This window comes from Etheostoma spectabile, chromosome 13 (assembly GCF_008692095.1).
Source record: "Etheostoma spectabile isolate EspeVRDwgs_2016 chromosome 13, UIUC_Espe_1.0, whole genome shotgun sequence".
NCBI lineage: Eukaryota > Metazoa > Chordata > Actinopteri > Perciformes > Percidae > Etheostoma > Etheostoma spectabile.
Genome location: NC_045745.1, coordinates 3049893 through 3066596, shown reverse-complemented (window position 1 = coordinate 3066596; position 16704 = coordinate 3049893). Strand labels below are relative to the sequence as shown.

The 16704-nt window shown below is 40.1% G+C and overlaps 1 protein-coding gene and 1 long non-coding RNA gene across 2 annotated transcripts in view; one reads left to right on the top strand and one right to left on the bottom strand.

The window, feature by feature from the left end:
- LOC116700168 (uncharacterized) overlaps positions 1-9865 on the top strand; it is a 22561-nt gene extending 12696 nt beyond the window's left edge. The window contains exon 3 of the long non-coding RNA XR_004334580.1: positions 9850-9865. This is a non-coding gene — a long non-coding RNA (uncharacterized LOC116700168). The remainder of the gene's footprint in view (positions 1-9849) is intronic.
- jam3b (junctional adhesion molecule 3b) overlaps positions 1-16704 on the bottom strand; it is a 43113-nt gene that overhangs the window by 11527 nt on the left and 14882 nt on the right. The gene's annotated exons all lie outside the window — the stretch shown is intronic.

Sequence of the window (16704 nt, the reverse complement as noted above, 5' to 3'; positions counted from 1 at the left end):
GGGGCAGTAAGCATTACCATTCTGCGGTAATGTAATAAACAGTACAGTAAGGGCAATGAGTCTGTGTCACCTTATTTGACAGAAATCTATGCATTTACCGGTTATTTCTGACAATTTGATAAACAAAAATGCGTATTAATAAACCCCAGTTAACAAATGTTCAAATGATATTCGTTTTTAAATACGTAACCGTGAGAGTACGGTACAGCCATACTCTCCTATTCAAGTTCATGTTCTGCTTGTTTGATAAATTAGAGAGGATTTAAATAGCTATGTGTCATTCTCAGTTATACTACCTTGATGCTGTTGATTTTCCTTTGGATGCCAAAAAATTCTCTATGCAGGAAAAACCCTGTCAGCTTGTTGAATGCGAATAGCTTCTGGATTATTCTCTCCTCTGTGACAGTAAACTGAATGTCTTTGAGCTAGTGGACAAAACAAGACATTTGAGGACGTCGTCTTGGGCTTTGGGAAACAAGGATCACCATTTTTTTACCATTTGAGGACATTTTAAAGACCAAACAACTAATCACAGCATCACCAGTCCCCTAAATTACCACGATGTCTAATCGACTCTTCTCCAATTCTTTTTACTGTGCACTTGAATAAATATTGATATTTCACTCTAACTAAAGCCCCTTCTGACTGATCTGACTGTGATGAAAAAAAGCGTGACAGTGTATTACAGAAAAAAACCAAGAGACCCAATCGTTAGGGAAGAAGCATTCAATGCATTGTTTGAGTACTTTTTCAAGAAAATATGCCAACACGTGCATGTTCCAGCCTCTCACATGTGAATATTTGCTAATTGTGACAGTGTTCTCTGATAATAAAAATGCTTCTTATTGGGCTTTGGACTGTTGCAAAATTGTGTTAGGCGTTTTTCATAATCTGTCATTTTACAGACAAAATTATCCAAGAAACTAATCGGTAGATGGAGCAAAGATACATGCAAATAGGGCTCGGCGATATGGGAAAATATCAAATAACACAATATTTTTGACCAATACCTCGATATCGATACCGTAACGATATTGTGGTGTGCAAAGTCTGATTTTGCAAAGTCTCTCAGGCCCAAAAACTGAATTCCTGGTCATTTACTGGCAGAAAGTAAAACGCAAATGAACAAATTAACTGATGGTGTATCAAAAGAAATTTTGGAATGTGTGTGCTCATGATACGGACAGCAGTGATGGGAATATTTGGAATCCCCTCCTAAGTAGTTCAACAATCAATTCAACAATCGCTTCCTTGTGGGCATCCTTTCAGCAAAGGCTGCATCTTTTCCTAACTGGGCAACCAGAAGAAACCGCTGGACCGTCCAGATTGGTACCTGAGCTGGATGGGAGCTCAGCAAGGGCTGACTGGGTGTTATAAGAGTGATTCCCATCTCTCCTCCAGTCTGTTGGACACATATCCAGTCCTGATCATGTCTTACTCATCCTGTATGTGTCTCCTTAAATAGCCTCCAAGGTCTTGCCCTCATCTCTTGTGTCAATGGAACCAATGATAACTACATATAAGTAAGGGGTCATTATGAAAACTCTTATTCTCCTTCACACTAGAGCCTTCTTCTGGTTGATCATTAGTAAAATGTACATTTTTATCCACACAATTGTCACAGCTTAGGAAAACAAGGTACTCTCCCAGATGAGTGACAACTTGTGTTCATTATGCGTAACGTCATTATTTAACCCTTGTATGGTATTGTGGTCAAATTGAAAGAAGTATACATTTTTTTCTACCTTCTATCAATAGCCTTACCTTATTTTCTGTGATAAACATGTATTTTTAAAATGACCAAAAATGAATCCAACTTCCATTTTTAATTGTGTTCTACTAGAGACTGATTGCATTCCCTAAACATCCAGAATATGTTATCTCAAACGTTTGAAATTGAGATAAAGACAATATATGTTTATAGATTATGAAGTAAATTTTTATTTCCAAATTGTTGACAATACAAGGGCTAAAATGCATTAACGGCTCATTTTGTGTAACGTCAACCAGTGTTGCACAAAGGCATAAATGGTGGAATGAGGAAGCTGACGTTAGCTAACTTAGGTTAGCGTTAGCCAGTGGCTGCAGCAAGAGAGCTGCACGGCCCCTCCACGGCCCCTCCACGGTAAAAGTTTAAATGGTATTTTTGGTTTTAGTTTAAAAGTTTATTATAATGTCATTTAAATGAGGTTTATTGAACATAAATAAAGAAATAAAATAAAGTGTTGAAAGGAGGGACAAAAACATTGTAAAAAGCGCCAAAAATCATCAAATAAAAGCGACAACATTTTGTCCCTGGAAGGACAACACGTTCATAGTCGGGAAGACAACACCAGAGTTAAACCGGGGACGAGAACTCAGATTTTAACCAGGCTCAGGTGTTTACAGGGTGTTTGAGAGACCGGGGTATTGCCTTAACACTAATCTAATCGGCTTTTTAAACTGCATGTGAACACACTGTGAGTGTGTGGTGTCGATTACTAGCTTTTAAACCACACAGGTGCTCAGTGACTTCCGTATGCCATACATTTATCATGATATATGAATTTTTCTATGCAAATTTCCCTTCTCTCTGTTTTTCTTCTTGGTTGGGTACAGCTGTGTGTGATCTGGCAATCTGAAAATCTATTTTTAATCTTCCATCCGTCCTCATGAAGGGCGCAGGGTTTTCTCTTGTAATCTTAGTTGTAATTCCTTCATAAACCCTGCCGGTTTTACATCAGTGAATAATACAATAGGGATCCCACAGAGGAGCTGGGTACTTCCTGATGCCTGCACGGTGTAATGAATCCCTCCTTTTTTTGTTATTTCCCCTGGGAAACCACACTTGTTTCCTGTGCCGCTGCTCGCTGAATCCAGAGAGGTGAAGGCGCTACCATAAATAGGAAGGTTCAATTAAGCAACCGAGTGATGTTCCCTGTGGAACATCTCTGCCTCGTGCCTGTGGAGGAGATTCCCACGCCCCGTTGGAAGCTCAGACATCAAAGTACACACACCCAGTTTCACTGACTATCAACCAGTTGCTCTTTGGAAACTCTTCACGTATTTCAGTGCCACTTGAGTTGCACAGAGCCTCTCAACCAAATTCTGTGTATAAATGTGTTATTAATATGACCAACTATAGAGCCTTTTCTTTTAATGAGATTTTTGTTAGGGCATTGTATTGATTAAAATGTTTCTACCCTATTTTTAATGTGTTCTGAATGTTTCTTTTAAAGGAATTTTTCAAGTGGTATTTGAGACTGGACTTAGGCCGACTCCGGAGGTAACTCGGTTCACATCCACAGTCCATGTAGATGACTTTAGTCTTGTGGAGAGAACCATCTGGAAGGCCGTTCAAAAGACTTCTTTTTCCATTTGTTTCTGCTAGCACACGGATGTGTGAATTGCAACAGAAAAATATGTAAACATATTTACAAGGTCATAACTCTGCAGGGGGCCCAAACTTTTGCAGACGCCATTTTTTTGTTTTCTGTTATTTTGAAAGTGTAAATGATGGAAATAAAATCTAACTTTTTGTGACATATTACAGAATGTCTAATCTGTCATTTGATGCCTTTTGGAGATTTTTCCATCTTTTCTTGGCTTCTTTATGCACATTAATACAAATTTTTACCTGGGGTACCCAAACTTTTGAGCCCCAATGTATATGTCACACTGTTGCTTGCTCTGGAGGGAACTACTAGAACTGTTGGGTCTGTTGGGCAAATTATAGAGTGTGGTCTAGACCTACTCTATTTGTAAAGTGTCTCGAGATATCTCGTTATGAATTGATACTGTAAATAAAATTGAATTCAAATTTATAAGTGGCTAAATCTAGCGAGAAAGTCGCCATGTTGGCAAGACTGTCCAAGTTACCGCTGCAGCTCCCGGATTTCCCAAACTACGAAATCATGTAACGTGCGTGCGTTAATCACGCGTTGAAAAAAAATGTTTCAATTCATTCTGAATTGGTGGATTCAATTGATTCGCCACGGAGGAGCGCTGCCTGTTCAATAAGAGCCGACTGAGCAATTAATTTCTTCCATCCTCCAACACAAATCACTGGTCATCTCAATAAAACCCTCTGGTGCTCCCTGACCAGCCAGCCCAGTCACATCACACACACACACACACACACACACACACACCACCACACACCACTGACATCTCCAAGGCCGTGTCCTTCAAATGATAGATCAGTTTGTTTTTTACCACTTTATAAAAAAATGACAACATGAGAGACATATCGTATACATTTACTGTGCTGCATGAAGGACCTCGCTCCTATAGCGGAATGAGCATGGGCATCCAAACACAACCATGTAGAGCCAGGTGCGGGGATATGAGAAAATCCATGCTATATATTCAGTGTGTGTCGCTAATTTTACATGAATAACATGGCCTGGATAAGCCTGATACATATTCAGCACAATGTTTACAAAAACACACATAAGTGAAGAAGAAACCAAGGAAGCCAACAGCGGTATGGCTGGTGAGGAGTGTGGTGGAGAAATAAAGAATGGAAATGCAGAGGGAGACTCAACTGAGTACACTGCTTCATTCAATAACACATCGCCCAGGCTGCCTGTCTTCTCCACAACCCCTGATTAAAGGAACCACAACGCCACAAACGAAAAGGGCAAGAAACAGGTTCATCACCACATCAAAAGCTAACCAAAGTCGACCAGAAAAACACACGCATGCAAACAAACCATTAGCAATGCAAATCAGTATAGTAAGTTATGAGACTTATCAAAAGAATTCACAAAACAGCAAGTCCGTAACAAAGTCCACATCACTGTCAAATTGTGAACCTGTAATTGTTTTCAAATACAGGATAGACTCCTTTAAATTTTGTATTTATCTATTTAAGGACATTTGGTAAAAACATTACTGTAAATGTTAACGGTAATGTCTACATGAGTTTGAATGTGTTGTGCACTAGGATGCAATTAACACCAACAAAATTGATCTGAGTAATTTAGCAAAATGCCTCATGGAATTGACACACCTGTGTGTGTACAGGCGGTGGAAACCCATTTCCTCTAATGGAGGACAATAAATGATCTATCGATCCCATTCAATGATTATTAGATCACTGCTGTGATTTAATTCTCTAGAAAGGACTCAATGACTCTAGGCACCCCGGATGGGTGGATAAAGACCTGCCCTTTATAATTCATGATGTGTTAAGAGGTCGCCAGGCCTCCGGTGGGGTTTCACTTGGCAATCCCTTCGAGAAGTCTCTGTTGGAATGCCTCCACTGAAAGCACACAGAACATATTTTAAGGGGTGTAAATGTTAAATGTTTTCCTGCAAAGTAGGTTACAGATTTTGGCAGCGCACACATGAGCACTACGTTTCTGGTCACAGTGCTCGAAAGTTCAATGTGAGCCCCAAGCACAATGTAGCCAGGACAGGAAAGGCTCGTTCCTAGTGTGTGTTCTAAGGGGAAGCAAAAATAAAACACGATTGCTGCACGATTTAGAGAAGTAAGTCACGATGATGTGCCAGCGGAATTAAAAGTTAAAAATAACTACAGCCCAGGGTCACTGGTAATTGTTTTAAAACGGCTATTCACTGTAAAACAAATGTATTCCATTCCAATGATATGATTGGGATTGGAAAGGCCCTTTAATTATAGGTATTTAAACCCCGCACTGCAACACTGGGGGCGAGGACTGGAGGCAAGCAAAAAGTTACCGAAAGCCCTCTTATGTCTCGCATGCTTTACCCTGAGGAGATGCTAATTTCCATTTGATAAAAGTCTATGATGTCAGCTGGGACACAAAGCCTGACAAATTAATTCATAAGAGCATCACATATTACCATAAGCTTCTTTCTGAGAGACGATTACAGCTAGATCCTAGACAAAGCGTGCCCTGGTGCTCCAGTTCCCATAGCAATATTGGTGATATTACCATAGTAACTGGATGCTTTTTCTGTCATACTTGACGTTTCACCTGCCCACACCCAATGGTGACTGACGTTAGGCAGGATTCCATCTGTTTCGGTGACTAGCTGTTTGGAGAAAGTGACTAAACAGACCTCAGAGGTCTTCTTCCATGGGAGCTGTAGGCTTGGGACATGATGACAATGAGGGAGAGCTTTTAGGGCCGAGCTGGCAGGGAGAATGACCCCGGGCTGTATTGTCACAGCTGTGGTCATCCACCAGTGTCGCACTCTTCCCATCCCCGAATGTATGCTCAACTTTCTTCTCCCCACTCACACCTACTTTTACCTCTCGGGTGTCGGTTTGCTGTGACAGCGCTGTCGAAGCGCGCAGATATTTCAGATTACCACAGGCGAGCTATTCATGAGATAAAACAAAACACGGTAAGATTTCAGGCTGAGTAATCTCTTTGTTTGATCGCCCGGGGAAATCCCCTTCTATTGGTGAAAGAAAAACAATTTTGTTATTTTTTTTTTTCATTACATACTGAAGCATTTAACTACAGATTTTGGTTCCTTTGAGCTTGCACGGAACTACAAAATGATCTAAGACATGCATTCACTTTTTTTGATTACGTGACTTAAAGAGCCTCTGGGAGAACTGTCAATCAGCATGAAAACGTCCAAAATTGTGTGAAAAGGAAAGTCTAGGGAAATGCCCATGTAGAGCGGTTACAACAAACACCATACTACCATATACATGCATCAGATGTTCCTTCAGCTGCTGAGCAAATGTCACAGCGTTTGAGGGCATAAATGGATGGACCCGGAGCAGCTTGTCGAGTGCATGTTAAATATGCAGCTATATAAAACCCACATATAAATGTATCACATGCTGAACAGGGGTGAAGTGGTCCACTAAATTCACAGCCGCATGTGGGTCATAGTTTGATAGGTTTCCTGTTTCCAAACTAGTAAGAAAAAGCTAATTTTACTAGTCATTTGCATAAATTCAATTATTTGTTGTATTTTATCCTATTATTATTTCATGTATATTGTATGTTTGTATATTGTATCCTAGTATTGAATTTCTATTTAGATTCTGTGCTGTGTAACGGATTTTGCTGCTGGAACACTATAATTTCCCATTTTATTGGGATATCTATCTATCTATCTATCTATCTATCTATCTATCTATCTATCTATCTATCTATCTATCTATCTATTCAAGGAATAATTCAACATTTTGGAAAACAAAACAAGCATTGCTTTTACACCTCAATTTCTGCACAGATTGAATAAACGAGTTCTACGTGCTAATTAGCGAGCTTTAGAGGTGCTGGTAGGCTGATTTTGGTACCTTTTGGACAAAGCCAGGCTAGCGGTGTTTCCAGTCTTTATGTTAAGCTGCTCACGGTAGCTTGATATTTACAGTGCAGACATTCGAGTCAAAGTGCCTTTTCCTGTGGCCACAGCCTGCAGAATTCTAATGTTCAAAGATGAAAGTGGTCAGACTAACATTGTGTTCTGAATGCTAAGTGGGCCGCATATAATCAGCTTTAATTGGCACAGGAGCAAAGTAAATCCCTGGAGAAGAGCAGGTAGAGGTAAAGGAGAGACGTATACACGTCTATGGACACAATGGCCCTTACTAGTACGGATGAAAAGTCATCTGAATACAACATTTGTATCAAGGTTGCATTGGAATTAAATGGAGCTAGGAAGACTCATGTGATGTCCAGGCAGGCTTGAATTCCCCCACCAACCACTCAACCCCTGGCGAGTAAACTCATTCTGTCTGACTAAAAGTTGGATCCTGGTATCAGGAGTTCATCCAAATGCATCCTATCTTCTCCAGGTGTACTCGAACACGGCTCAGCTTTCCCCACAAGGTATCCTTGTGTATTCATTTATTCTGCATTTACATATGAGGCCGCTGCCGGCCCTGATCTGTGAGTCCGCTAGGGCCGGGGCTACCCATGTGCCTTACTGCTGGTGAGCCCTCTGATCTAGGCAGGGTCAAAGACTCGGCCTGAGCCAATGACGGGGTAAAGGGGAGGAAGGGGGGGTGTAAGGGAGGAGCTGATGGTGTCACTGAGTGCCTGGGAACCTGTCACTTTGTGTCAGTGTTAACGATTAAATCTGGACTGCTCTCACTTTGACCTGGAGCTGAATATGACTAGCTCACAGGACTGGACCACCGAGTAGAAAAAGCAACTTTTACTCTTCCACCTCATGCGCACTGCCTTTCATACGACACAATGCTAGTCACTGCGTTGAGCCAATTCTTCACATCAGGGGACTCACAGATTATACACTCGCTTAGTGGCTGTTTGGGAACTATGCACGTCTAGAAAATATACTTCAAATCAACTTCAAAACAAGTCTCGTCTCAGTTCTTTATCTCCTGAATAAATATGTCTATCTATTTCCCATAAGGCCTTTTAATTCTCATACAATTACAGGTAATTGCAGTTGGCATAAACCAGTGGTTTCCAAACTTGGGGTCCAAATTATAATATAAATGAATGCTGCCTGATGAATGATGAATGATGCATGGTTCTGCTGCTAGGTGAACGTAAAGCAGACGATGACGCCACAACTACCAAAACAAAGGCAACAAAATATGAAGTGGTGACCGCAATAAGATCTAAGGAGCCCGGCCACCCAGTCGAATCGTGGCAGTATCATCTTATTGAGTTTCCCTTCGCAGAAAAACAATGTGTGCCTCTCTCTTTCTCTCTCTCTCTCTCTCTCTCTCTTCAATACAAGGTGAGGGGCTTGAAATATTTTATCTACAAAAAGGGGGGCCCTGCAGAAAATGTTTGGTAACTACTGGCATGAACAAAATTATCAAAATGTTAAAACATATTTTTTCCTTTCTCTCTCCACCGCCCACTAGCTAATTCATGTGTGTGTGTGTGTGTGTGTGTGTGTGTGTGTGTGTGTGTGTGTGTGTGTGTGTGTGTGTGTGTGTGTGTGTGTGTGTGTGTGTGGCTGTGACAGTGTGGGTTGCCACCATCTCCTGAGAGACTGACACACAACACTGTCACACATGATTCATTATTCTTCAGTGAATATTTGGCATATTTGTTACACGCAAATATATCATAAAATCCATGAATTGACAGCATTTATGTGTGTTCTTTACTTTCTATACAAATCCTGTAAGCACATTAATTTATATCCATCATAAAACAGATGGATGAGCGTTGTAGGACTTTATAATAGACACTGTGATCATTGTCTGACATAAAGTGTGCATTATATCACTATTCATATTATACGCTGATTAATTATGTTATTAGAATTAGAGCCCGATGTTAAGCATTTCTCGATCTATCGGTATCGGCATTCATAATGGCTGATAAAAAAATAAATTAAAAAAAATCAGAATAATTTATAATAACAAATAAAGTGTTCTAATAAATGAATAAAAAATAAAATGGAAACTTATTTTTTGTTATTGTGTTTTTGTTTGAATGGACTTTAAGTTTCATATCTTAAGTTTGTATTTTTGTACATTTTATTTATCAGAACTTTAACATATTTTGATGTTCCTCTGTTCTGTTGTGATAATAAAACACATTATTGTCATATTATTTTCGAGGGAACTCATAAATAACTACAAATAACTAATTTTACGCGTTTCTGGATTATTATTTTTTAAATATATATTGGCCAATATTTCGGAATATTGGATTTTTAATTAACCAAATATTTGTATCGGCCTTAAAAATTATTTATCGGTCGGGTTCTAATTAGACTTATTTCAATCCCTTTATTACTATATTGCATGCTGCAACATGACTCACAAAGTGAGCACACATTATTAAGAAAGCCAAAGCTGTTTTAGCATTTAGAAGGAAGTGATATTCACTGAATGATCGTCATTGATAATATTGCTTATTCATTAGGTCATGTGAAACATCTTGGCGCTGAGATAATCAGACCCTCGATGCTGTATAAAAATAGTCCTGTTGTTTGGTGTCACACTGCCTCTTCACGTGGTCCCGGCAGCCATGAATGCCAATGGAGACCTTTGTTTTGTGACACAGTTTCAGGCAGTAGGAGTGAATGAATGCTTAATTAAACAGAACAATGGTCTACGGGTATTGTAACTGAGTACACAATACCCATCGACCCCATACATTGTGGAAACGCAGACCTAAATCTATTGATGTGTAACTTACCTCATGGGAAACATGATACTCCACAGAGTTCTATTTGAGATGCAGATTAATTGCAGTATTGCACTCTGTTGAAACACTGTGCCCCCTCTTCTAGCTGCCTGAACATGAATTATTAGCAACGTGACTGTGTCGGTCTGCAATTGACTCGCATTGACAGCTCTACCTCCACAGCGCTGTGGAGGAAGGTCTGGCTACACCACCATGGACAGTTAAAGAAATGGACCAACAGATCCCATTGTTCTGGAGACCAGTGAAGTCTGTTAGAAGCTCTTTTCTGGTGATGGCTGAGCGTGACTGCGCAGCCTCCAACTGAGCTTGACGACACGATGTGACGTGAGCAACCTGTCTGAAAGTTGTAAGTCTTCTGGTAGCTGGGCAAGAGAAATCTCAATCGTTCCCAATCAGCAGAGACGGAGAGCGTAGGTATATGCTAGGAGATAACATAGGCACAGGCTAATTACTGCTAACTAACATGTTAGTTAACATTAGTAGTAGAAAGTCCAAACTATCTGCGAGCTTCTCCTGACAATACGGTGATTTGTCGACTATGCAACAGCAAGTCGAATGGTTATGACACAATCGTTAGCCTATTTTTACACAAACGTCTGCTACGGAGTCAAAACATGAGCTACAAGGTAATGGAGCCTTTTATACATTGTCATGTTTCTTTAGAAATAAACAATATACAAATAGAGTTTTTAAACACTTCAGATGTAAAGTTATTTGCTGTCAAAGTGGCGCCAAAATGAATGGCAGTCAATGGGATGCTAACTGCAGGTGATTGCTTCGTAGCATTAAAATGGCGCCATGGGAGCTACGCTTAGAGAGGAGAGGCTGACCCCCTTGTACACCACACATACTCCACGATAGGAGAAAAATACTCTCTGGATTGTTTGCATTTCTCTAAGCCAATCACAATCGTCTTGGGCGGCGCTAAACTCTGAACGCAGCGACGGTGGCTCTGTAAAATAGGAGAAATTCAAAGTTAACAGTTGACACAATACAGTAATGTGAGCTATTTAAATATGCTTGACCAGGGGTTTATTAATAAACTAAAATTAATAATTTATCATTGAGGGGAATAATTGTCAAATGCACATTAAACCATTGAGTTGTCTTCCCATCAACCATCAATTTATGGCACTTTTTATCAACATTTTTGTTATTTCTTTTAAATGCTTTAAAGAAATTCATTTAAGCGCTTTTTGTTGCTATTTTTGTCAGGTTTTTCTAATTTCTTTCAACGACTTTTTTTTTTTTTTTTTTTTCAACATTTTTCAAAGTTTTTATCACTCTTCCCAAATTATGAATTATTTTGACTAATAGATACAATCAGAGGATGTGGATGGATAGCTACAGACACGTCAAAGTTTAGTCAGGATACTGAAACCATTTAAAACTTTTTTTTTTTTTTTAATGCTATAAATTGAATGAAACAACCAACATTCTATGAAAGTAATCATTCATTTTACCTGAACAACAATGTATGGCATCCATGTTATTTTTAGGCAATTTGGCTGAAGGAAACCCAAGTTCCTGATATTGAAAACTTTGAAAATAAATAATAATAAATACAAAGCAATACAGAATGCGTAGGAGCCTTATTGGAATGTATTCCATTATCTTTTTATATTTGGATTGTAATGTTTCCCTTTACATAAAGACATTTCAGGCATATTGATTTAGAAAAAGATAGAAATAGGTGCATAAAAAGTCACCAAAATGCAGGAAATTACGTGTCTCAGGGACATAGAAACGGTCCCTGAGTCCCTGTAATCAACATCAGTTTCTTGGTTAAAATAATGTTTAGATATTTGCCAACTAATTTTTTTCATATTTTCAAACATGTTCAATTTCGTCCATTTTCCCGAGGGTAAAATCCGTTACCTGCCTGTTAACATTGGCCTATAGGTAAAACATAATAATAAAGTAAGCAAATTATTTGTCTTTCTTTGAATAACTAATCAACCCTACACATTAATAATGGAAGAAAAAAAAGAAAAAAAAGATGACCATTCATCATTAATAAGGGCTCCCCCTCCGTAAAAATGCCAATTCAACCACAGCCTAAACACAATCTTTGTAAGTCTACAATCAGTCCCAAAAAGAACCAACCCTTCGGTCCAAATTTTCTTCGAAACCTTCCATTTTCAGCGCGTAGCTTGCTAGCTCTGAGGCTCTGGTTGTTGTTTCCTGAAGCAGAGGGAGTTTAAGAAAACACAAATAGAGCCTTAAGTGAAGTGTTGTTGATCCAGACTACCTGTGCAATGATATGAATAATCTTTCATAAAAGCCAAAATGTAAGAATTTATACACAATTAGAAAATGTAACACCTTCATAACCCTTTTTTACGCATCTGCTGTGTAATTATGTGGCGTTCACTGTATCAGTGGTAATGTCAATAAAAAAAGCTAGGGTGATAACAAGCCTATAATTGATGTCAGTGCAGTTTAATGAGGATGTGCACGGTTACAGGTAATATCCTACAATCACAAGCTGTTCCTCAATATAGAGAGAACAGTTTAGCAGTCAAATGCCCAGTTACTATTAATAGTGACTGTCAGCACCAGCCAGAGTCCCCGCAGTTTGCTAATTGGGAACCCTCCCAGGTAAGAAGCGTAAGCAGTGGTGGCTCTCTCTGCCTTTCACAGGCAGCCAAGAAGTCTCGACCGCGCTTCGTGATCAAATAATTGGCCGCTCATTTCTCTAGCCCAGGTCAGCCTGTTGAGGGAGACAGTGAAAATGCCATGTCAAAACAGATCGAAGCATGAGGCCAAGAGGGCGAGCAGGGCCTCCCCTGGTGCAGCATCTCTGTTATGTGAGCAATCTGACATGCCACACGTGTTGGATGTCCAAATGAATTGGGGGAGCTCCGTGGCGTCAGCTTAGAGGAGACCTACAGCCGTTTTTTGGGCTGCAGTCAGAGTCCAATCCCATGCTTGATTTGGAGCTGCTACCACAAAAATTCGGTGTTAAATCGCACCACACTCTGTGCCCGAATTAGCTCCTCACCACACTGCACACCGCACAGATGGCATCAGCGGCACTCATCGCAAATGCTTCACATTCTAGTCCAGGCTGCCTGACCCTTTTCTTAATCCTAATTAGGAATGCAATTTCCACACAAGCCTTTTTCAAGCATGATGGAAATAAATGTTTGCATGGCTACTGCCGTGGCTTATGGGTAGTGTTATTTTAATGACACACGAGTCCACTCATTGTGGCGCCATTTTAAACCGATAACTAGAGCAGGATTTTCTAAGTGACTATTGCTACTGTGCACTAACCTATATCCGCCCTGCCGGTCAACAATGAACTGGTCAGATAATAATACATGGTGGTAAATCCCTGGATAACATTCTGCTGCCTGTCCTTTCAACCAGATACCAAAACCTCCCCCACCCGCCACACACACACACGCACACACACACACACACACACACACCCACACCCCCACACACACACACAAAATCCTCAATAGAAATAGTCGCTCTTTTCTAAAGCTTTCCATCAGTCCCAAAGGATTAACCAATAATTCCTCAACAAAAAATGAAAGTCTGAAAACACTCACATCTGCAGATATCAGGCTAATCTGGATACTGGGATATTAACATGGGTCTTTTTTTTTTGACCATCCAGCAGTTCCTTTACCTATTAATGCTCATTTGGCCGGCACACTGACAGGCAGCGGAGCCACTCTGCCACAGCCGGCCGAGATAAGCGCTCATTGTTGAGTGTGTGGACAGTGAGCGTAGCTGACCACGATGAGCTAAGGCTCAACTGACAACTGAACAATAATACAACAGCACACAGCAGAGACATGTTGACTTAGCAGGTCCAAAAGGTTTAATCTGCCCCACTTCCTGCATGCTCCAAGGATGCCCACTGTAGGCTGAATAGAGTTGAACTCAAAGTTTTTTTAGATGCAGCCTTTGGGGATACATCCACTTTTTATACAACTGTGCTGACTACATGGGCAGGAGATGAGTGTTGCCTCTGCACTGGGAATCATCTCATCCAGGCTCATTTTAACTAAATGACACTAACCAACTAAGGATGAACGCCAACAGACAAGTGTAACAGAGCATTAAACAACAAGAGTGTAGCCAAATGCACTCATGTCTGGAGCTGTGTAGTTGCACATTTGTGGCACTCAGGAGCATAATGTGTGAGATGGCAGCCGGAAGCTTAAAAAGTCTCAGCATTCAGCTCAATCATCAAGATGCTATCAGCTCTGAAACAGCAGGCCCAGGACACCTCACAGTGCTTCTAAAGTCTACTCTAACAACAGAGGTGTCCCACAGCCCGGCCTATTAACTTGGCTTTTGTTTTCACTCTGGAACAAAAGCCATGTTGTGGACGTCTGAACACTGGAAAAACATGGCGGTTAGACCCACATGATACTGTACATGTCTGATCATTTCTGAAAAAAGCCTCTCTTCCTCAGGTTTACAATCAGTAAAAAGGGTTCTTGTTTATTTCCCAATGCATGATTTTTGCAAGATGTGACTCATGATTCTTCCGCCTAAGAACTAGAGCCCGACCGATAAAGGATTTTTAAGGCCGATACTGATACAATATTTGGTTATTTAAAAATCCAATACTCCGATGTATCAGCCGATGTATATTTAAAAAAGAAAAATCCAGAAACGCGTAACAAAACATTAACAGATTTCCCTAACATTAGTTAGGGTTAGAGTTCTAACTAAAATAATATGATAATAATTTGATTTACTGTCACAACAGAACAGAGGAACATCAAAATATATTAAAGTTCTGATAAATAAAATGCATAAATACACAAACTTAAGATATGAAACTTAAAGTCCTTTGAATAAAAACACAATAGCAAAAAAATAATCCGAGTGTTGCCAACAGGGACGTTGTAGAGCGTCCCCTGGTGGACAGACTATGCAACTCCAACACGCATACCATGGTTGAGCGTCTGTTGTTGTTGTTTTTTTGTTTGTTTTTTTAAATATTCATTTATCAGAATCTTCATTTATTCGTCATTGTAAAGGACTCTGATGAATGAATATTTAAAAAAACAAACAAAAAAACAACAACAACAGACGCTTTTTTTTTTTTTTATCGGCCATTATAAATGCCGATACTGATAGTTCAGGATATGCCTAATATCGGCCGATAATATCAGCCCGCCAATATATCATATATATATATGTCGGGCTCTACTAACAACCACACACACATGCCATTTGTATTAGCAGTTTTCCACAGCCCATAGGCTGCACAAGTCACAGTCTCCAGCATCAAAAGATGATGTCCTGTATAACTGCAGAACATCATCAATGAGGGAATAATAAAGTGTACAGTCTGATTATTGCTTGCATTTTAATACTTTGTGGGAAAAGCTAACGTCAATCAGCATGGTCAAGCAAAGAGTCAAGGGTCAAACACGTCACTGCAAAGATTTCGGCTACTCAGTCTTTAACTAAGAGTTCCTTTAAAGCAGCCCCCCGCAAACTACGGCAACTGGCCTGCATGTTGTGTAATGCTGTGGGAAGCAATTCTGACTGTTGTCATTGTTCCGTAGTAGGCACTAATGTGGGGTGCATGAAGAGGAGTGCAGGATGGGAGGTCGCCAAAAATGTGTGACTGTGTGGGGATGACTGGTCACAGGTGAAGTGAGCTTTGACAGGCAGGCGTGGTTGAAGGGACTGGGGTCGCTGAGTGTGCCCACAAGACGTTCAACGGAGAAAGTACTGCCCCAAGGGCTGTGTGATCTTTCTGAAAAAGAGACAACTTTCTCTCGGTTTTGGAGCTCTTTTGGAAAGCTCTTTCTGGTTGATGTGCGATACAGTGGTCACCAAACTTTTTCATGTGAAGGACACCTAAACGGACCCCCCATTTCCTTCCAGGGTCCCCCATTCAATAGGACTTTGGCTTTTAGATGTTTTATTACAGAAAGAGTATAAAACCCAGAGCCAAAATAGTCATACATACGGTCATTCTGTTACTTACGGATGGAATTGTAATAAAACATTTAGTGAGAAAAATGATTCCCCTTCTGGCTGGGAACCCTCTGGAACCCCGTAAAAAGACCCTTGGGGCTCCCTGGATAAGTAATTATTGGCAAGCAATTATTTATTGTCAGGTATTTCAACCATGAGGAAGTTTAAATTTTAGAGAGCCAGAATTTCATATTTTACATTTGCTAAAATGACATGGCTGTACACAGACTTGAAACAATAAACATAAAAGTGTGTATTTTGTATGTGTTTATTCCAATCTCTGAAATAAGTCCCAATTAAAAAGGGTGGAGACGCCAGCTCATAGGCTACATACTGAAAACAGCCTTTCAAATTCTATTTCGCAAGACACATGGCTGGAAATAAATCAGGACTGTTACTCATATAAAGAGGCAGTTGTTTTTTTAAAGTTATGAGCCTTTCAAGTTCCAAAAAAAACAACTAAAATAAATATTGAGACATCAAAGTGTGCAATTTCCAAGCAAGAATTTGCCAACAAGCAGCCCCCTCCAACAACAAATGTGCATAAAGGCATACTCTAGACTCAAATAGTTTGCACAGGCTGGCTGAGCTGTGGGACAGGGAATGTCGCTTAAACAACAGCTGGGGAGAGGAACCATTTGAGGCTCATGCTGCTGACCACCAC